The following is a 22,433-nucleotide window of genomic DNA, read 5'->3' on the forward strand; positions in this document are numbered from 1 at the left end:
CAACCTGTAGCAGAGAACATTGTAAACAAAACTTCCAAAAGCAAGAAGGCCAAAAAAGTTCAAAAAGTGGGTCAAAAGGAGAAAATTTAACTTCAAGGCCAAAAACCATCAAGCAGACCTAGGGTTTGACTTTTTGATGACCTAAATTGGTCCAAATCACACAAAAAGCATATAGCTAGGATCAGTAAACCAAGGGGAGATTGTGTACCAAGTTTCATCTCATTCTGACACAAAAATACATGGATCACAAAATTTATTTTTATTTGTCACAAACTGAGACCACACTTGCACCATAGCTAGATCTAGTCACAAGGAGCCTAGTGGTCTTTTCAAAATTGAATTTGGACTTGAATTGTGATTTTGCAAGCAAATTAGAATTTTTTTCCAAAAGCGTGACAAAATTTTGTCAACTTCAGGTTTTGACTAATAGAGTGGTTGTAAACTCATAGCCACCAAGTGTTTTTTTGTACATATTTCAAGAGATAGAATGTGTGGCTCAGAGTGGTTTCTATCCAAGGATTTGGATGCAACAAAAGACATAACATATCAGAGTTTTGCAGTAGTTTTTTCTTGATGTAGTTGCGATCTGATAGAGTATATCAAAGTAGAAACCCTGTTGCAGGAGATCAACTCAGTCACATTTCAACATACAAGAGTGTTAATGAAGGACCATTGGCGACCTTAGAGCCCATTCTAGAGGAAAATCTCTTTGATACTTTTTATGAGAGATCTTACACCTACATGGTTGAAGGGTTCAAAAGTGTGAGTTTCAAAGAAGAAATCAACATGGGGGAAAGACCATCCCAACCCGCACTCCAGCTATGAAACTTTTGCACTTGAAATATCAGTTTGAAAATAAACAATGTGCAAAAAGTTACAAAGATGATATGGATTGCTATTGAGTGAAATTAGAAGAAAGACACTTTGATGACGAGGGAACCATGTACTTAGTTGTGCAAAATTCCTATTTTGTGGAGAAGTGGGGATTGATAGGCATCAAGGATAAGGTTGATATTGACCCTGAAGACAAGCCGTTGAAGCTAGAAATGCCTAATGGGAAGCTAAGGTGAGTGAATGAGGCAACTCGAGTCAACATGGATAATACTCATGTGGGGTTTTATAAGTACAGAAATGGAGAGAAAATACTTTTTTATAAGTGCGATGAGCCCTACATTGGAGAGCTATTGGAGAAAAATATCTTGTATGTGTTTACATACAAACAAGGCCGAGATACCCAAGTGATCATGCTCGATAAGTATGGACAGAGATACTCTGTTGTAGACCATAGAGAGTCGGAGATATATATGTACTTTGGAGGACCTCTCCATTAGTACTATGTCACTCCTAGCATGTATAGACTGATTGTCTAAAAAACGAGGCCAAAAATCTCAAGAGTGAGTCCTCTTAGAACTAGAGTGGAAGATTCATTCATCCGACCATAATTTTCAGTACTACGACTGATGGGATCCTTGAATTCAAGGGTGTCAATGACCACACATTGGGGTAGTGATGCTTCAAACACAATCCACACTATGAGAGCTCCACTAAAGCTAGGGATGTGAAACCGGACAAGAGAACAATTGAGAGAAATCTAACTAGAATCCCTAATGGTGGGTACAAAGCTAGAGAGGTTGTTTTAAGAGAACCTAGAATGATGAGAATGGTAGCTGAAACAAGACGGTGGTAAAATGTGTTTCCAAAAAGTACAATGGGTTGGGGTATCCATATGCACATGTTTCACTCTTTAATCAAGTCTTAAGAGCTGAACAAGTTGTGGATTTCCACACCAAGAGGACTTTGGGTTAACTTTGGAAGGAACATCATTGACATGGTTCCAGCTATTGAATAGGAGAGATTTCCAAAATATTGAGTAACTCCTGTGAGAGTTTGCAAATGAATTCTTAAAAGGAGAAATCAAGCACAGTATAGTTTCCCAAATCTATGTCTTTAAGCAAAAAGAGAACAAAAAGGTGAAGGAAGATTTGCTTTGCTTCAAGCAATATATTGAGAGATGTCTAGTACAAGAGTTACCGCAAGACGAGAGAAATCACTTCTCTTTATAGAGGGCTTGAGAAACAAAACCCTCAAGAAAGATTTTCACTTGAAGGCATGCACCACATTTGAGCAAGTCACTAGAGAAGCATTGTATCTAGTCGACAATTGTAAAACTTATGGAGAGGTATTGGAAGATGTAGAGGCTACTACCAGTAGTGCCTCTTCAACCATAATTGAACCATCCACAAAATGTAGCGCTCCTGCTTCAATCACACCAAATGTTAATCAAGTGGTCGAGGAAAAGATCCAAAGGATGAATCAAACCAATCAACAAAATCCGAACCTATGATAGCCACCACAAGCAACAATGTACCTAGAGCATTGAAGTGGTGCATAATTGAGAAAAAATACACAAATCACAAGACAAATGAGTGTTTTTACAATCAAAATTACATGAGAGAAAGGACATATGGTTCTCCAAGAGTGCACTTTGGCACCACCACCGAGGTACCAAAGAGGTCCAAACAATGCAATACAAGAGGGAGATAAGCCACAACCTGTATTGAGCCAACAACCTCCTTTACCTCAAGACAATAGAGCGATTGTTCGTTAATACACACAATCAGTAGAAGCACTCACTTTTCAACATATGTTGCCACCAACCTCTTAATACAAAGAGCAAGTGGAAACATACGGGGAGAGCTAGAAGGAGATGCCTATGCCAACGAGGGTTATCCTTCTTGGAAAAGATCAAATGAGGCTGTAGAACCTTCTTACATTTCTTAGCCAACAAAAAATCATTACATGATGGATGAAAATACACTCATGTTCATAGCAAATCAGAACTAGAAATCTAGAGGATATCCTCCTAGGATAGGACAACCAATGGGGCACAACAAGATGCTCAATCATAAGGTCCTTGCTATGAATGTGGAGGTAACCATTGGGCATGAGTTTTTCCACACAAGGGTGAGCAAACACATATTTTTGGATTTTGTGAAGGTTGTAGTGTAGGCCATTTACTTTCAAACTATCCCAAGAATCCTAAAAATAAGGGAAATGTAACAAAGAATGTCATTGGGGTTTTACCTTGTTCAAGTGGATCTGAAACCAAGCCAACAATTCCTATCAATGTGGTAACTAGAGCTCAGGTTCAGGAAGCTACAAGAAACATGCCTATAGAGAACGAGCCAAAACTTCCATATCAAACTGAATTGGAGAGTATAACTGTCAGGACTCAAAGAAAATCTTGGAAAGCAAAGAGAGACAAAATGAAAGCCAAGAGGCTAAAGGAAAATACATCCTTGGAAATAGAGCAACAAAAAACCGGAGAGCATCTCAAATATGAAAACAATAAAAAAGGAAAGGTTGAAGGAGCGAGGATTTCTAAAACTTTACCGGGTGGTTCAGTCTTGGTGGAGAAAGTACTGGGACCCTTAGATGCTCTGTTGCAAGCATACGAGGCAAGATTGAAGAACAACCAGACTTTAGAGAAAGGTTGGTATCCGCATCCACAAATCAAAACAAAAAGATTAAAAATGTGCAAATGGATCATAGAGACCACTCAAGCTCTAATACAACTAGAAACAAATATTTCCAGCTAGGAAATCATGACACCTCAATAGAAAATGGAAAATGAGCACAAGAAAAATAAAAATGTCGATCTAATGAGACCTGAAAACAAAACACCTTTGGATACAAGGGTAGTTGCAAACACAACTGATGATGTCAAGTCACAAGGAGTGATGCCCGTTCCAAAAGTGGAAGAGCCATCGCCACAAGCCTTGTGTTTTCCACAAGGCTTGTTGGAAACATTTAGAAATCACAAAGATGGTAGTGTGACTTTTAATTTTTCACCTATCACAAAAATTAAAGTGGATCATGAGTTCTATCAGAGGGATATACAATCATTATATGGTGATGCAAAGATGGAATTGTTTGTAGTAAGCAAAACTGAAATGGTAAAGACTTTATCGTCTTTTATAGGAGAGCACAAAGCTAAGTCAGGGGTTAAGGTTGTGCCCTCTCAATGGAATCCAATTCCATAGATGATGTACACAAAGAGCCTCCATGAATTGATGTCATCTCCTATAAGACATACCATCACTCTCTCAAAACTTCTGCAGATTACATCACATCTATGGGGCCAAATGGGCAAAAATTCGAAAAGGGTGGGGCTTAAAATCCCTCCTCAAGAAGTTCTTGTAGATGAAAACATGGGTAAAAATCCACCAAACCATAGCTATACTTGATAGCAAATCTAGAGTGCCCATATCTACAAAGGAGATATGGGAGAATTGGGGAAGACCAACTCTCAAGAAGACAAGAATGAAACTGCAACTTGCAGACGAGTTTGTAGAAAGACCTTTGGGAATGCAGCAAATAATTGCATCCTCTTGTGGGATTGAATATGAGCATACATTTTCCATAGTGGACTTTGGTAAGAGCAACAAATTTAATGTTATTTTGGGGCGACTATTCATGCATCAACTCAAAATGGTGCAAGATTGGGGCTACGACCATCTCTACTTGTTGTAGCATAAGGTTTTCATGAGGGTTATCCCCAAGGACCATAGTTATAGAGATGTTAATTGAACCTCAGTGAAAGACTTTGACTTACCTATGGTCCAAGGAAAACAATTACCTACATGGTTGCCAAACCAAACACGTATTTGGATGTGTGGATTGTTTGAATATGGAAGCAAGATTGCATACTAGAGAGGTCAATAGAGAATAAGAGCTACATTCGGGAGTCATTTCTTGAAGATATGTTCAAACCTTTTGGATGGGACCAAATACTAGCAACTCTAGATGTGTGTGTGAGCGAGCTAACACCCACAAAATTTTGTGACGATGAGGGTTTTGATATAATGCCCTTCCAAATGGTGAATTCTATCTTGGAATCACGGTTGGAAACCGAGGAGATTGAAACGCAAGAGACTATTGATTGCACACGCATAGTTGATGAGTCCAAGATATAAGAGACAAAAGGGACAATGAGTTCGAAGATTTGCGAGATGATGATTTAGAGATTGGCACTGAGGATGGGCTATCAAGTAGCTTTGAAAATGAGAATAAGCCAAACCAGCATGAGGCACTCTTCTAAGATTTCTCAAATCAAAAATTGAGAAGACATCAGAGGTATCGAGCACAACACGTGAAAAAACAAAGAAACAAACAAGAAAAATCAATGCCTCGATTGTTGAGAAAAACACAGTATTTGAGCTTGTTGGAGCAGATAATTGTTTCAGGGACAAAATCACTCAAAAACCAATGAAACTAGCTTCTATAAAGACCAATCAAAAGAAACAAAGCAAAGGGAAATTCAAGGACAAACATCATAACAAAAATGTTCAAACTTAAAAAAAAACATGAATATCAAGAGTTGAAGGAAACCCTGAAAGAAGTTTGGATAACAAAAATGAAGAGGGATTTGACACGGATAAATGAAGAGGGATTTGACACGAATAAATGGAGGGATTTGATGTGGATAAATCCGACGTGCCCTCTCACTATAAAAAATACACGATACAAGACAAAAGATTTGTAGTGAAGCATGTGAGGAAACTCAAAGAACTAGGAACATCATATGATGGGCATGAGAATGTCAAGCAAATCAACCTGGCTGAACTAGGAGAAGAACCAAATCCGGAATGTATAGCCACAGACCTCACTGAAGAGGAAGAGAAACTTCTAATAGCTACTCTCAAACAGTATAAAGATGTGTTTGCATGGTCATATAAGGACCTTAAGGGAGTTGATCTAAGCATTTGTCAACACACGATACCCCTTAAGAGTTTGTCAAACCTCGCAGGCAATGTCCCTATACGTACAATGAAACATTCACCAAAATGAGTGTCACCAATTGTGGCTATATCCAAAAAGAATGGAAAATTGCAAGTTTGTGTAAATCTCAAACAAGTAAACGCTACCACCATCAAAGATAACTATCCCTTACCAGTTACAAATCATGTGATTGAGAGAGTCATGGGCAAGGAAGCTTACAACTTTCTTGATGGCTTTTTAGGCTATAATCAGCTTGCCGTAAAGGTAGAGGATCAACACAAGATTTCCTTTGAAACAAAATGGAGCATATTTGCTTATAGAGTAATGCCATTTGTCTTGACCAATGCACTTGCCAAATTCCAAAGGCTGATGAGTCACGTGTTCTGAGATAGTTCTTAAAGATTTACATGGATAACTTATGCATTAGGAAAAATTTGGGATCTAGAGAGGGCCTTTTAAGAATTGAGGGCCAAAAGGTAAGAACCAATCAGCTTTAAGACACCGTAACGGTGAAAAGTATCACTAAAAAGAGTTTAAAAAGAAGAATTTTGTAAAAAAAAGAAGTGAAAATGACTAGTAAACCCTTAAAACAAAGATATCAATCTTCATTGTTCTCAAAGATCGAGAAGCTTTATTCATTTAAAAAGAGTCCCTTTCAAATCAACCAGTACTTTCATGATGCAATCCTTCTCTCAAGGAAAAATATATTCTTATTATTAAAATCAACCATAAGTGGACTGCTAGTCACAAAAATATCCCGTTCATAAGCTACTTATGATTAATTATACTTCTCTCATCTAAAGCTTCTTGAACTTCATCTTCTCAAGTTTCTCTTGTTTTCTCTCTGCATTCTATGGCTTCTTCAAGCAGGTTACATAAACCCTCTGCTAGGCTATTGAGTCTATAACTCTTTTCAATACACTTGATGATCAAAATCATCGGATACCTTCGACAATAACTAAAGGATCTTGGATTCTAATACAATGAAGAAAGTGAAAGAGGCAAAGTACAAATGAATTTTTGTCATCTTGGAAGGCAAGGGTGAAGGATTTTCATGTCAATGACAACAAGAAATCAGTTATAGAAGTTCTTGTTCAACATGTTTATATGCATAGAGAGCTTACACTTTCTGAATGGCCAATGAACCTTCCATTAAATAGACCAAACTATAAGTTATAAAGTAGAAGTGTTTATTAATGTGGTTTCTTTGAATTTTATTATGATTTTATTTATTTATTTTGTAGATGTCTATCCTTCTTCCTATGAAGAATGGAAATCAGTGGATTGTATAATAGGAGTAATCAATGTCTACCATGCTTTCATTGGTAGTCAACAATATCAAAAGGAAGAACAAATCGACAACTTGCAGAGCTAGGTGTTCTCTTTTATGATAGTTTCTTTCACGTCGGTACCGATCTTTCTTCTGGAACACTAGAAAAGCTTTCTTTATCGGACTTTTTAAGTTCAGACTGGCCCTTGCCAACTAGTGACATAAGTGAGGCATTTTGCTTGAAGCTATTTAATGAAGTGCAAAAAGGGTTGAAGCCTAATGTAGCAAGTAGGCTTGTGAAAATCAAAGTGAGCATGCAAATCCATGTATTTGTGGATTTTTTTGCCACAAGTGAATGTCCAATAGCTCTTAAAAATACCATGCTTGTGTGTAAGAATGTAGACCAAGACACAATACTTGAGTTTTTAGACAAAGGATGGGTTTTTTGTCATTCTAATGGAATTGACTACCAAGTGGATGCATCAAGTGTAAACGTGAAGTACATGATAAAAAGTCAAAACTTTATCATGACATTTTACTATCAGAGATCTCATAGAGTGAACGGTGTTCCTATGATATTGGATCAAGACCTTCATAATATGCAAGACAATCCTTTAGTGCACATTGATGTGTGGATGAATGAAGAACTTCAAACCACTCTATCTATTGGTGGAGAGTGCAATCTTCTACAACTTCGACAAGATTTGATAAATAAAGATGAAGTTGATCTTCCCCAAGATTTTTTATTTCAAATCAATGGTAGACAAGTAAGTAGTTCCATCAAAACGATAGGTTTACATGAAACATAAAGATTTTTTACTAACATAATTCTTTATCTTGATAGGTATCCAAGAGAAGAGAGAAGTATATGAAGTGCAAGGACATATATTTAAATGTAGTCTTTATAATTATCACTTAGGTACAAAAATTCAAATACGGAGAAGGTAAAGACAAGGTCTTCATCTAAAGAAAGCTTTTTTAATACAAAAAGTACTTCAAATACATTTATTGTGTTTCAGATACATTGTCACTTTCAATCTCTTTTTGGTCCTTTCATGAGGTGCTTACTACTGATGGTTCTGGCATTGGCGACTTCTTTATGTCTCCATCTTCAACAAATTCTTATACATGAGGGTCAATCGGCAGATCTTTTTTGTAAACCTCTTCTTTTTGTCATGGTGATTCTTCTGCAAGACGATCTTCATCTTCAAACCACTCTATCTCTTTGAAAAAATTTGATAGGTCATCATTTGTGGCCTCTCTTCTATCAAACTCTAGCTTTTCCTTTGAGCAAGCTTTGCAATTACTCCAACTATTTGCATTGAAATTATCTATCATGCTTTCAATTTTCTCCATGCGAAAGTGTGCTACATCAAGCTCTGTGTATGTTGTAATAGAAAGCTACAATAAAAAAACAATTTTGTGAGTCAAAGAAACTATATTATTTGTGCATTAAGTGTTATAAAGAAATAGACATGAGAGGTCTCGCTTTTGTAAACATGATCCAACATGGCTTTGGCATTGTACAGTAAATACCATCCACACTTATGATTGTCCTTTTGTTGTGGTACCTGTCAACCAAAATAATTCATAAGACAAAAGAAACTTACAAAAACAACAAGAGCTTAGTACAAGAAAGAGAACTCAAACCTGAATATTTCGATGTATAACCTCTTTAAAAATATTGCCCAAAGCATGGAAGCTTCAATGGTTACAAGTAAGATGTTGACGCAACTGTTGAAACAGTTTATAATACTTCAAATCTTTTTGTTTAATAATTCTTGTAACGACTTTAAATTTCTTACCCTTTGTTATCCAAGTGTGTTGTTTTCTCAATAGAATTCAGATAAAGAACTACTTTTTCTTGCATGTCTAGCATGACAAGACTCCAATGGTTCCTATAAAAAAGATGAACAAAAATAAATTTCACAATTGACAACACTTGTTGTAGTACAAAACAATGATTTACCTTGAGATATATGGCAAAATAATAATTCTCACACTTGGATTGCAATGGGTAAACCAAGCTATAAGCTCTTGGGGAGGCTTTCTTTCATCTAAAGACAAGAGATTTGATAGACAAATATAAACACCTCATCTTGTGCGTCCTCAGGATGTTCTTCTTTGATCATGCTGCAATTGAACACTTAAGTTAGTATCATAAAAGCAATGGGTGAAAGGAGCCCTTCTTAAAAAACAAAAAAAAAAAAAACTCAGAAAAATCATGACAAGGGTATCAGAGATGTCATTGTCAAAGTGCTTCAATATTTGGACATCTTGAGCTTCCAAAGGGACAAAGGCAACATGGTTATCGCCTTTCATTAAGACTTCGACCTTTGGACCAATAGCATTTAAAGTATTTAAAACCTTTTCTTCTTTTTGCAAAATCTCCAATTGTTGAGCCTTTCTCTTTAACTCTTCATGGTCATTCTGTTTTAATTTTAGCCTCTCAATTTCGCCTTGGTTCAGCCTACTATGTATGTCTTTTTTAGTCACTTCTTCTACTTTCAACTCTTTGGGCCTTCTTGCAGGAGGAATCAAAAGAATGATTTTTTAATCTACAAATGATGGCATATATCTAAATGCTCGTAACGGTGTCTAAGCATGCTTAAGCTTGTCATGTCTTTAGGCATAATTGTAACTCTATGAGCACTACTGCAAGAATGAAAGTGTCATTAAAATATTCAATAAGATAATCTTCACAAACCTCTTGAAGACATGCAACAGTTGTAGCCATCCATCTTGTCCCACTTCTACATATTTCTATTATCTCTCGCACTATCCTGACAAATGGTGCTTTAGGAATCCAATTTGTGGTTGCATCTTGTGCTTTTCTGATTTGTCTTAGAACACCTAGATATTGTGAAACCCTTCCTCTCCTTGGTAAATTTATGCTTACACTAGAACTTGGTCTATTGGTCTCTTGGGATGAACTAACACCATTTGGTCCAGTAAGCACTTCTGAAGTTGTTCTAGTGCTTGAGGGTTGAGAAACATGGCCGCCACAACTTTTCTTTGCGGTTTGTTTTGTTCTTGCCATTTTCTTTTTTGAAGAGTACCTTTATCACAATAGTGAATTGATTTAATACCACAAAACTATCTCTCTCTCTCTCTCTCTCTCTCTCTCTCTCTCTCTCTCTCTCTCTTCCCCTCCCCCTATGTATGTGTGTGTGTACTTCCACTTAGATGTACATGAAATGCCATACACACTAATAATATATACTTGTGAGGGATTAATAGCATTTCAAGTATATGCCAATGAAACATAAACACACAGGTAACTCTCTCTCTCTCTCTCTCTCTCTCTCTCTCTCTCTCTCTCTCTCTCTCTCTCTCTCTCTCTCTCTCTCTCTCTTCTTCTCGGAACGAGGTAACCAAACCCATTCCTATATCCTTGAGCCCATCCCGTTGAGTGCGATCCGCACCATTGCCTCCATTCGTCTTAGCTCCCATTCTCTACGCTGCGAGACAGGACGTTGGGGCACTGGCGAGGAGTGTCATCGACTTTGCACCTTATGCCCTCGTCGAGTGCGAGAGAGTGAGTACCACACACTACTTGAGTGCTCAGCTTTTGACCACATTAGGTCCTCTTTTCCCCATATATTCAGCCATGAGCTCTCTCTACATACCTTCCTCTCCCAACCACGATGTGGACTCTCTATTGCGACGCTCATTTCAGCCATTTTTGAGCATCGAGAGTCACTTATGAACTCCACTCACACCACGTGACATGTTCATTTGGTCCCATAGGTCATATTTGACCTCCCAGGACGATAATAGAACTATCTATCTATCTATCTATCTCTCGGCACATACCTTAGAAGATGCACAAAAGCTTATGAGTGTCTTGGAACGCTTTTGCTTACATAGCAGGCTGATCGTGAATGGATCCGAAACCAAGGTTATGCTTGTAAAGACCCTCAATGATGAAAATCCATGCATTGTATACAACAATGAGCAACTTGAAGTGGTAGATAGCTTCAAGTACCTTGGCCTTGGCCTTGAGGTTCCATCCAATCATAGATGGAAGGATTGCGCAATGCGTCGCTTGGAAGCCGAAAAGAGGGCTTATTATGCATTTGAGAACATGTGCAATGCTGGAGAGATCAAGTGTTGAGCTCTCAAAAAGTACGTCTTTGACACATTGGTGACACCGGTGCTTCTTTATGGAGTGGAGATGTGGGGTGGTATCATCGAAAAGTCTACTTGGAAAGAGTTTGAGAATGTCCAAAAGTGTTTTCTCACCAACTTTCTCCAAGTCAAGACACAAACACCCTACATGCTCTTACTTCTTGAGTCCGGACCGCTTCCCATTGAGGTCTTGGGCATGCAAAGGGTTGTGGAGTACATGCTTAAGACACAACGTAGTCCTTTGTATCGACTTCCTAAAATCGCATATGAAGCAAGTCAAAAGGTCCAAAAGACATGCAAGAGCAAAATACTAAGTTCGGGGTGGATGCTTGACATCAAGAAATGGTTTGAAAAATGGGATGTATGTCACTTGGTCAAGGATGTGTCGATCGACTCCCAAGTTAATGAGGCCTTCTTACAACGCCAATGTATCATGGCTTGGGAGAAATCCGGAGGCTCTCGCTTCAGCCATTACACCACACACATTGCCCCAAACTACAAATCTCTCTTCTTCTCCGAACGCAGTAATCGAACCCATCCCTACATCCTTGAGCCCATCCCAGTGAGTGCGATCCGCACCATTGCCTCCATTTGTCTTAGCTCCCATTCTCTACGCTGCAAGACAAGACGTTGGGGCACTCACGAGGAGTCTCATCGACTTTTCACCTTATGCCCTCGTCAAGTGCGAGAGAGTGAGTACCACACACTACTTGAGTGCTCAGCTTTTGACCACATTAGGTCCTCTTTTCCCCATATATTCATCCATGAGCTCTCCCTACATACCTTCCTCTCCCAACCACAATGTGGACTCTCTATTGCGATGCTCATTTCAACCATTTTTTTGAGTATCGAGAGTCACTTATGACCTCCTCTCACACCACGTGACATGTTCATTTGGTCCCATAGGTCATATCTGACCTCCGAGGATGATAATAGAACTATCTATCTCTCTCTCTCTCTCTCTCTCTCTCTCTCTCTCTCTCTCTCTTCCCCTCCCCCAATGTATGTGTGTGTGTGTACTTCCACTTAGATGTACATGAAATGCCATACACACTAATAATATATACTTGTGAGGGATTAATAGCATTTCAAGTATATGCCAGTGAAACATAAACACACAGGTAACTCTCTCTCTCTCTTTTCTCCCATCCCTCTATGTATGTGTGTGTACTTCCACTTAGATGTACATGAAATGCCATACACACTAATAAAATATAGTTGTGAGGGCTTAATAGAATTTCAAGTATATGCCACTGAAACATAAACACACATGTAAATCTCTCTCTCTCTCTCTCTCTCTCTCTCTCTATGTATGTATATGTGTGTGTGTGTGTCTGTGTGTATGCATACCAAATTTACAAAAAAAAAGTGTGTATACACACACACACACACATGTCCATACATAGATAGGTCAAGAGGTTGTATTTATCTAATCTATTTGTCTAGCTATAATATATAATATGTATCATATAACCATCTTCTTTATCCAACTATCATATATAATACTGGATAATATAAATCATATATGTGTTTGTTTGGTAGGGGTCCCAATTCATTTTAGATAGACTCGCGAAGGGGGAACCAGCAAGAGAAGGAGAGGAGGGAATTGGAGGCTTGGACAGACAATAGGATCGAGGCAGATCTAGTTGTGTGGGCTAAGGCGTAAAGGGTTGTGGACCGATTGAGTGTAAATGAGCAAGTAGGTAAGTGCATGTAATATACATATATAATAGACATATATATATATTATGTGTGTGTGTGTGTGTGTGTGTGGGTATTTCAGTTGGATATACCCGAAAAGCTATAGATGCATTTTAAATATTTTGTAAAGGCAAATAGCATTTCAAGTACATCCAATGAGAGTAGGATACACACCCTCCCATCCACACACACATGCACATGCATTCACCTAGAAAGTCACCGCATTTTTTTGCACTAAACAGGGTTCGTAAATACATCTTCAACCAGCTAAATTGCAAAATATTACATAGATTATAAGTTTGAATCAACAAAAATCAGTAGAACTTACGAATTCTACTAAATACTCTTTTTTTTTTTCAAATTTGGACCTAAAACTTGAGAACTTTTAAACATCATATCACATATCAGCTTGTCTAATAATTTTCTATCACCCAAGTGTGGTAGATTGGTTATGCGATTTCCATCTTGAAAAAAAGGTCTTCAGTTCAACTCCCCTCCTTGGCTAGCTCTTTAAGGTCTCTTGGGATAGTTTCCAACGACATTAAAACTCTCTTCTTCTTCTTCTTCTTCTCTCTCTCTCTCTCTCTCTCTCTCTCTCTCTCTCTCTCTCTCTCTCTCTCTCTCTCTCTCTCTCTCTCTCTCTCTCTCTCTCTCTCTCTCTCTCTCTCTCTCTCTCTCTCTCTCTCCATCCATCCGCTAGTGCTCGAAAAAAACCTAGGTATAGTGTAATTTAACTTTCTTTATTATATTTGTCAATAGAAATTTAAATATAAAAGGTACACTTTAAACCGTTACACTCTCTTTCTCTCTCTCTCTCTCTCTCTCTCTCTCTCTCTCTCTCTCTCTCTCTCTCTCTCTCTCTCTCTCTCTCTCTCTCTCTCTCTCTCTCTCTCTCTCTCTCCATACACGTGTACCTGCTACTCCTAGGGTTTCGTGATTTGTGTGCGCCTTCGTGCCGCAATAGGGTCACTTGCAAGCTCGTCACAGCAATGCAGCAAGGCTTCACACCGTGTTGTCGTCATCAGTAGTAGCAGCCCGTTGTCGAAAACTCTATCGGCATGTGAATTGCAGCATTGCTTGTCGCTAGCAGTAGTAGAGGCACTCGTCACCAGTCACCAGCAGCATCAGCAAGGGCACCGGTAGCAGAAAAAGTGCCAACGCCCGTCGTCAGCAGCAACAGAGGCGGCTCCGTCGTCGTCGTCGTCAGCGTCCTCGTCAGCATCAACGTCGTCACTAAGCGGCTCTGTCCTCAGTAGCGACAGTAGTGGCAACGGTAGAGGCAACCATCCCGTGACGTTTTTCAATGCACGTGAGAGAGAGAGAGAGAGAGAGAGAGAGAGAGAGAGAGAGAGAGAGAGAGAGAGAGAGAGAGAGAGAGAGAGAGAGAGAGAGAGAGAGAGAGAGAGAGAGAGAGAGAGAGAGACCACGCTGATATGATCCTTGTGGATAGAATCCAATGTTTAGGTACTGTAACATTTAATGGCCTAGTAACAAAAAGCATAACACCTAGTTAGATAGCATGAACAATACTTTCAAAAGAGTGAGAAATTAAGCTATTGACAACAGTTGAGGACCGGATTTACATGGATCCGGTCCCCCCCTCCAAAAGGCTTTGTATTATGGTTTCTCCCATCAAGAGAGACATTGTACAATACAATTCTCTGTGTTCCTTCAAGACTAGCTAGTCCAATGAAGATGGAAACTTCAAGCAGTAAGCAAAACACTTATCAAACACAACATCAATTCCCTCACGATCTCAAACCCAAGACCTCACACACCTTCAAAGATGGTGAGAGCTAGCGGGGTATGAGAGTAGATTGAGAGGAAGAAGGAGTATTCTTACGAGAAAGATGTACATCTCCTCACATAATCACTCATATTAGCATAGCTTAGCTTAGTAATTATCATGGTAGAGGAGATGAGCATGCATTGAAGCTTGGCTCTTGGTTGGATTTGCATCACAAATCCAAGAGTTGTTGGTGTAGGCTTCCCTTCTCACAAGCTTGGAGTAGGTGATAAGCTTTCCATTAAAGCTTGAGAAGAGAGAGAGAGTCTTCTTACTCCACACATGATTTCTGTGTGTGTGAGAGTCAATAATGCCTTTCAATCTTGGTCGACCCCTCTTGCTATTTGCTCATGCTACAGCCTCATTGGACCTCCCCAAAGCTAGCCAATGATAATTAAATAGTATAAGTGATAGCCTTCTGTGAGGATTTTAGGTAATTGATAAATGCAACTAAACTCTCATTGGACCCCTTTGCCTCCTGGCCAATAGGAATCAGGCAAACCATTGGGCTGCTGAATGCTCATTGGTTCTTTTATTAAGTGTTTTTAAATTAATTAAACTAGCTTTACTCTAGCTTAATTCTCATTGGTCCACCTCCAGAGCTTGTGTGTGTGTGAGTTTCTCTCTCATCCCCTACTTGCTAGGCTCGCCCCCTCCTATGTAGGAATGGATGAAGACTTTTGGGGCACACACAAAGCATCCAATTTCCCCAAAGTTTGACCTTTGGAAACAACCTTTGAATTTTGGAATCTTAGCATTTTGGAAGTTTTAATGGGCTGAACCTTAGGGTCTTTTAAGCCCATTGTTGCACATTGCTCTTCTGCAGATGCCCCCCCCTTTAGATCCCTATTGTGGCCGGTCTGCTAGCTTAACCAATATTCTAGCTTTTTCTCCCCTTGCACTTCCCCATATTAAATGATCAGTTTAACATGAGAAAATCATTTAGGAGAATTAGATATTGATTATTATGACATTACCTAAACTCTCATTGGACCCCTTTGCCTCCTAGCCAATAGGAATCAGGCAAGCCATTGGGCTGCTGAATGCTCATTGGTCCCCTTGGGAGACTGTCCAATAGTCTTCTAGAGAGCTTAATTCCCATTGGTTCTTTTATTAAGTGTTTTTTAATTAATTAAATTAGCTTTACTATAGATTAATTCTCATTGGTCCACCTCCAAGGCCATCCAATAGGATTTCAGTACACCTTGTGGGCATCTGGGCTAGGGAGCTGACATGTGTCCCTCTTTCCCCTTGTGTACAAAGGGAGCTTGTGTGTGTGTGTGTGTGAGTTTATTTCTCATCCCCTACTTGCTAGGCTCGCCCCCTCCTATGTAGGAATGGATGAAGACTTTTGGGGCACACACAAAGCATCCAATTTCCCCAAAGTTTGACCTTTGGACACAACCTTTGAATTTTGGAACCTTAGCATTTTGGAAGTCTTAATGGGCTGAAGCTTAGGGTCTTTTAAGCCCATTGTTGCACATTTCTCTTCTACAGATGGCCCCCCCTTTGGATCCCTATTTTCATGTCGGAGAATGGACTTGGGCTGCAGCACCTCCTCTTGGTCCTCGATCTCCGGTGGGTCTTCAATAGTTGGTTCTTGAGGTGGCTCTCCTTTGTAAGGCTTTAATAGGCTCACATGGAAAGCATTGTGTATGAGCTAGTGAGTGGGCAACTTCATTTGATAAGCCATCTCATTGATTGGCCTAAGAATCTGGAAAGGACCATAGTACCTTTTTGCTAGTTTAGCATAGTACTTTTGGTGTCCCATAGGATTCTTGACCGTTGTGTGCCTTAGTCGAGCCTTGGGAATTTTTAATAAGACCCAATCATTTTCTTTGGGATCTTCTGTGCTTGTCAGCAACAATAGCCTTTTGCCTTTGCTATGAGATAGAGATAGCATCCTTAATCTTTTGAAAAGATTCTTGTAGGTCTCTGCTATACTCATCTCACAACGAAGATCTTCCCATGTACCTTAAGTAGCAAGGGACTTTTTGATCTTCCCTCTATTACCTCGAAAGGTGATTTTCCCGTGGAAGTATGTACAATGTTATTGTAAGCATACTCCACTAAGGGTAAGTACTTCTCCCATTGGGATCTTTGATCTACTTCTGTTACATAGGCTTTTAGTAGATCGAGAATTGTTAGGTTAGCTATTTCACTTTGGCCATCCGTTTGTGGATGATAGGCCGAAGAGAAGTTTAGCCTTGTCCCTAAATTATCAATGAAGTGGCACTCGTTTCTATGAGACAAGAGTTTTCAAGCTAACCAAAATAGTGCAAGGAGCTCACTGCTTGGAAATCGACTTTTAGTTTTTTTTTTTAAAAGACTCCTTCCCCAACCCCACTACACATGGCCCCCTCACTGGTTGACTCTACAACGGCAACTGCATAATGTCGACTAGTTGCTCATCTCATCTCCTGATACATACTTGCCCGACTGCTCATCTCCTGCCATGCGCCATCTCATTTCTTTTCCTACTTTCCCTCTTTAATCACTCAGGGGCATCTCCTTTTATTCCTCTTTTTCTGAATTAATTTCAGCCGGTGCCCCCTACTAGAAAAAACTAAAACTAAAATACTATAATTGTCAAACTAAAATCATTGTCATCATCGTCCATGTGGAAGGATGCCCGACGTCAGGCATTGTCCGAGAAAGTATAATTCATGTTGAAGAGCAATGTCAATGTCCACCTTTATAAATAGTTGTAATGGGTGTCTTCCATATCGTGCTAGAATAGTCCCAAGCTTAGTGGCCAGGGCTAGAAAAATACATTTTCCCTAACCGATCAAAATAAGGGGAAACTTGAAATTCTCCCAGTTTTTAGGTCAAAATTTGAAGGTTTTGCTGGTAATTACACTAAAACTTGTGTAAATTTGACGGTTTTCTTAAAGGTTAGCTCAAAATCTAACCGGGATTTTATAATTTCAGTCAGTTAAAATACATTAGACCCTGGTTTTTTTCTAACATTGTTAGTGGCTTTGTCTACTAATATACCTTTGGTATAAGTGGGCTTTGAGTCTGCTATGAGGCATGCGCATTTGAATGTTGAGTCCGTGCTGAATGTCTCCCAATGTCTGGTCTCCTCACGAGACTCTCCCCCTGTCTGCGTAGCTGTAGAAAAAAGAGAGTCTCTCTCTCTCGCTCTCTTGCGAATGGTAAGAAACGGAAGGAAAGACGGAATGGCTAGCTCATTTGAAATAACTCCATTCAATTGGCTATTGTGTGGGCTCAAGCCCGTGTGGTGGCGATGTTCTATTTTTGGCATGGGTCACTCTTCTCTTTGGCCCCCAATTTTGATACATAGGAATTCAAACATGGTGCCATAACTTTTGGCTCCGGAGTTTGACATACACCATAATTATTTTTGTGAGAGTGTAGGCGAAGACGAATCCAATGAGCTATTGTGCACTCAAAATTGAGCTTTGGTCCCCTTTGAAGCCCACTTGGTCCGGTCTTTGGCTTGGCTTCTTTAGCCTTCGAAGCTTTTCCTCTAGCATCCTTCAAGGATCTCTCTCACATGAACACCCGGGGGGGGGGGGGGGGGGGGGGGGGCACATGCGAGGTCTCTAGTGTACCCTCCCTTGCCTTTACTTAAAAAATCGTTAGCCTATCGGGCGTGGCACACTGCCCTTATAGACCTACCACGTCATAATGCCGTTTTTTGTCATTAGACCACCGTCCACTGTCAGTGCACTGCCAAAATGGCAACTTGCATCCACTGGGCCGCTTTTGCAGCCGCACGCACTTAGAGCACCCTCTCTCTCTTCTTGTGTACCCAATGGGAGGACACACCATTGCTCAACAAATAGGCGAATCTCTCTCTCTCTCTCTCTCTCTCTCTCTCTCTCTCTCTCTCTCTCTCTCTCTCTCTCTCTCTCTCTCAAAAGCTTGGAGCCCGTCGGTAAAGCACGCAAAAAAAGAGGGATATTTCTAGGCGAGGCTTTGAGACCTCGAGGCAGACATTACCGTGGAGATTAGGCAATACATGGTGGGATTTAAGGTGTCTCGATCTTCCTCAATAAATAAGGACAAGCAAGGAGGGTTATTGGGAGGTGGGTGAGAGCGCAGTTGAACTTAACAAGCACAAGCCAATGGAAGGTCTTTGGAAGACAAAGCATAGTTATGATTAAAAAAGGGTGTGCAAAAGGGATGTGTTTTGCAAGATAGAGAGCATGCCAAAATTGGAAGGTCTTTGGAAGACAAAGCATAGTTATGATTAAAAAAGGGTGTGCAAAAGGGATGTGTTTTGCAAGATAGAGAGCATGCCAAAATTTGATTGGGTAGAGGACAGAAGGGAAATTTGTGGGAACTAAAGAGCAGGTTAATTGTATAGGGTGGGATTTGTCTGACAATTACAGATTGCTTCCATCAAGTTGGGATTTTTGATAAATGGGTTTGCATATCAACAAGCATACTGACGATGGTGTATGCAACCAATTTGTAGCATGGTTTTCATATTTATGATAAATGGTTTTGGATATCAACAAGCATACCAACGATGGCGTATGCAACCGATTTGTAGCATGGTTTTTAGATATCAAATTATTGGAAGCATCTACTGGTTGTCAACACCAATTAAGTATTGATATCTACTTTCAGCTTATTTTTCAATGTTATTTATGTTTCGAGTCGTGATTTCTCTTACGCTTGCTCTATAAGCATCTCTATTTACTCTTACTAAAACTAAATTGGCCCTAACCGCACTTGTTTCGCTTGGTTTACGCCTCGACTGCTTATCTGTCTACAACCAGAACCCCGACTCATTCTTGATCGACCTTGGAGAACCGCGCACTCCGACACCGTCTGGACCAATTCCCTCAGCACTTCAAACTCTACAATCCCCGTTTTGAAGCACTTTTGGTCTAAAATATCACATAAAGTATACATTTCCGTTATTTGATGCCATAAGAAGTTCTAACTTAGATAATAGATTTGTCAAAGTTCAAGAAATGCAGATGAAACATTTTCTTTCATCCCGTGCCTGCAAAGCAGCACGACAACATGGAATCTTGGCAGATCGAGCTAGTAAACCTGACAGGCTACTAGTATGAATCTAGTACATTGTGTGAGTAGGAGTTCCTAGGTTTTGTTTATTAAAAAATAGCTAGAACCTTATCATCCAAGACTCCAAGGAAGGGTTTTTTCAATGCAATAACAAAGTCTAACCACGATTTTAGTCGGTCCAAAAATACAATAAAAATTTATTATTTGTAAAAAGTAATTGTGATATCAACTTATTGTGTATGAGAGAGGATATGGGGGAAGAAAACCAACACATATCCTCATAATTTACTCATTTGATGCACCTAAAATGCTAAAAGAATGAATTCAATTGCATCAATAGTTAAAGTGCACTTGAATCACGTCGTATAGTATTCATTTAGTATGAATTGACTACTACGCATTTCAAGTGCACACACATACCAACATATACACACATATATTAATCTACATAATACATGCATGCATGTATATAGTTGAATTGTGTGTGTGTGTGTGTGTGTGTGTATGTGTGTATGTGTGTGTGTGTGTGTGTGTGTGAGAGAGAGAGAGAGAGAGAGAGAGAGAGAGAGAGAGAGAGAGAGAGAGAGAGAGAGTGAGAGAGAGAGAGAATCTTTGCCCAAAGGTTATGGCTGATTTGAAAAGAAAATGTGACTCTCAAATTGATGGTATCTCATCTATTTCTGACGATTTGGCAACGTCTACCCAGAATACAAATGACATAGGTATATTATACATTGACAGGTCAAGAGAGGTTTTTCATAATTGCATTATGACCTTGTTCATATAGACATTTGTTATTACAGATAAAAACAATCTCAAGATTCTATTGCAAGAATTTCTATATGATTGTGGAGCCATGGAATCATATGATTCAATTTATACAATGTTTAATACTCCTTTTGAACTTGAAGAAACTCTTATTTTTCACAAAGAAGCTTTATAGGAGTACAACAAAGAGTTTGATCAATTGGTGGATTCAAGAATGGTACTATACCTTGATGAAGAATATATTCACGCTATAGATTTGGTTCAACAGAATCCATCACAATCCTCTAGGCTTAACAAAAAGTATTCCGCCTTATAAAAAAATGTCAAACTAAATCTTTCAAAATGTCCGAAGTGCAAACACAAATGTATACTATTAAAGAAAAGTGTGGGGTTTATTGTGTTTTTGTTCTTAAGAGATAGCGATGAAGAAGCAGAAAGGGATGAAAGTAACTCTTAATCAAGTGAAGTGATCAAATATGAACAAGACAATGAAGAAGCTCTTGATGTAGAGAAAGAGTGGCAAGAAATTGAGAGTCTTCAACTTTCTAGGATTAGAAAAGAAAATATTGCATTGGAGAAGTCTTTGTACCCTACTTTTAAAGGAACATTTCCATTGCCTATTCTACCATGCTTTCCTCTTTGCCATGGAGAATATATAATGCTTTCAGATATCCAAAGGTCATTTGGTTTATGAGAGGATGAATTGTATGCTATTTTGGCACAACACTTGAACTATAATGTTGGGACCGATAAAGAGCCAGTTAAATACAAAGAGTTTGTAGAAAAGTTCCTCTTTTAGGAAAGTTGGATGCTTGCTTTGAGCCTCATAAAGCATTGGAGGTTTGTTTCAATGAAGCTCTTCAGTATAAAGAGCCTACCGAAGAAGATTTTCTCAAGGCACAAGAGAATATAACAGATCCTCATCTTTCAAAAGCCGATAGTGAAAATGAAGATGAACAAGATAAAGATGTACCGATCATTCAAGAGCCAGATCTCAAAATACGAAATGTTGGTTTGATAAATCTTTGGAAGGACAATCAACTTGTGTCAAATGAGAATATTACGGTAAGCACTTTATTTGTATAAGCTAAAGTTTTTTTGTGCTTTCAATGTTTCTAATGATTAATTGATTTTATATGTTTGTAGATTCAACCACCAAAAGATGAGTTCTTAAGACGATCATCTAGAGTCGTTGATCTTACCAAAGATGCTGCTCTGAAGCACTACATTAAGTACCTTGCTTGTCTTGATAGTTATTTTTCACATGAAGTACTCCTTTGATGGTTATATACCTATGTTTGTATACAAGACATTGTCAAAGTATCTTGGTGGCTATGTTCTTCATCAAAATGCTACTAAAGTAAGCATTTTGGAGAAAGAGTGTGCTATCAATATTTTTGGATATGGTCATGCAATGCAAGGATCACTTGCAGGAAGTTATTTAGCATATACTGGATATGCTCTTGCAAAGGGAGTTAAACATTATAGAGAGATTTCTCCTTCCAGGAAATGATCTCTACTTCGACACGATGATTTGAAGCAGGTTGAATACAAAGAGGGCACTTCAAGTTTAGGTCAAGAAGACGTTGAAGACATTGAAGATATCATTTGAGAATAGATTTGTATTAAGTATACACTTTTATAGAATGCGTTTTGGATCTTGAGGTAGAACCCAAACTTTTTTATCCCTCACTCTCTTAGATCTCCACTGATGTAAGGTTGCTTCTGCAGTAGAATCCTTCCAGTTCTCTCATCTTTGAATTTATTTGGATATCTTTATTGCAAGAGCTTGTTTTTTATTTCTAGAAATTTTCTTCTCCCTTATTCATAGGAAGACTCTTCTATAGAACCAAAAAAATACTTCTTTTAAGTTGTTCGCTCTGTTTTTTCCTCCGTCGTGTTGAGTGTGTCGAAAGTATGCTCCACGAGCTTGATAATGGGATTTTTCCATTCCTTGAGTGAACCATATTGCAGGACATCCATATTGCT

General features: G+C 39.0%; 2 pseudogenes; one reads left to right on the forward strand and one right to left on the reverse strand.

Moving 5' to 3' along the window:
* Positions 1-8,104: 8,104 nt before the first annotated feature.
* LOC147449833 (uncharacterized) lies at positions 8,105-10,091 on the reverse strand (annotated as a pseudogene).
* Positions 10,092-21,102: 11,011 nt separating this feature from the next.
* Positions 21,103-22,056, forward strand: LOC147449834 (uncharacterized; annotated as a pseudogene).
* The last annotated feature ends 377 nt before the right edge of the window (positions 22,057-22,433 follow it).

Source organism: Adiantum capillus-veneris, chromosome 10 (genome assembly GCF_014529385.1).
Source record: "Adiantum capillus-veneris isolate H3 chromosome 10, ASM1452938v2, whole genome shotgun sequence".
In the NCBI taxonomy this organism is placed as follows: Eukaryota; Viridiplantae; Streptophyta; class Polypodiopsida; order Polypodiales; family Pteridaceae; genus Adiantum; species Adiantum capillus-veneris.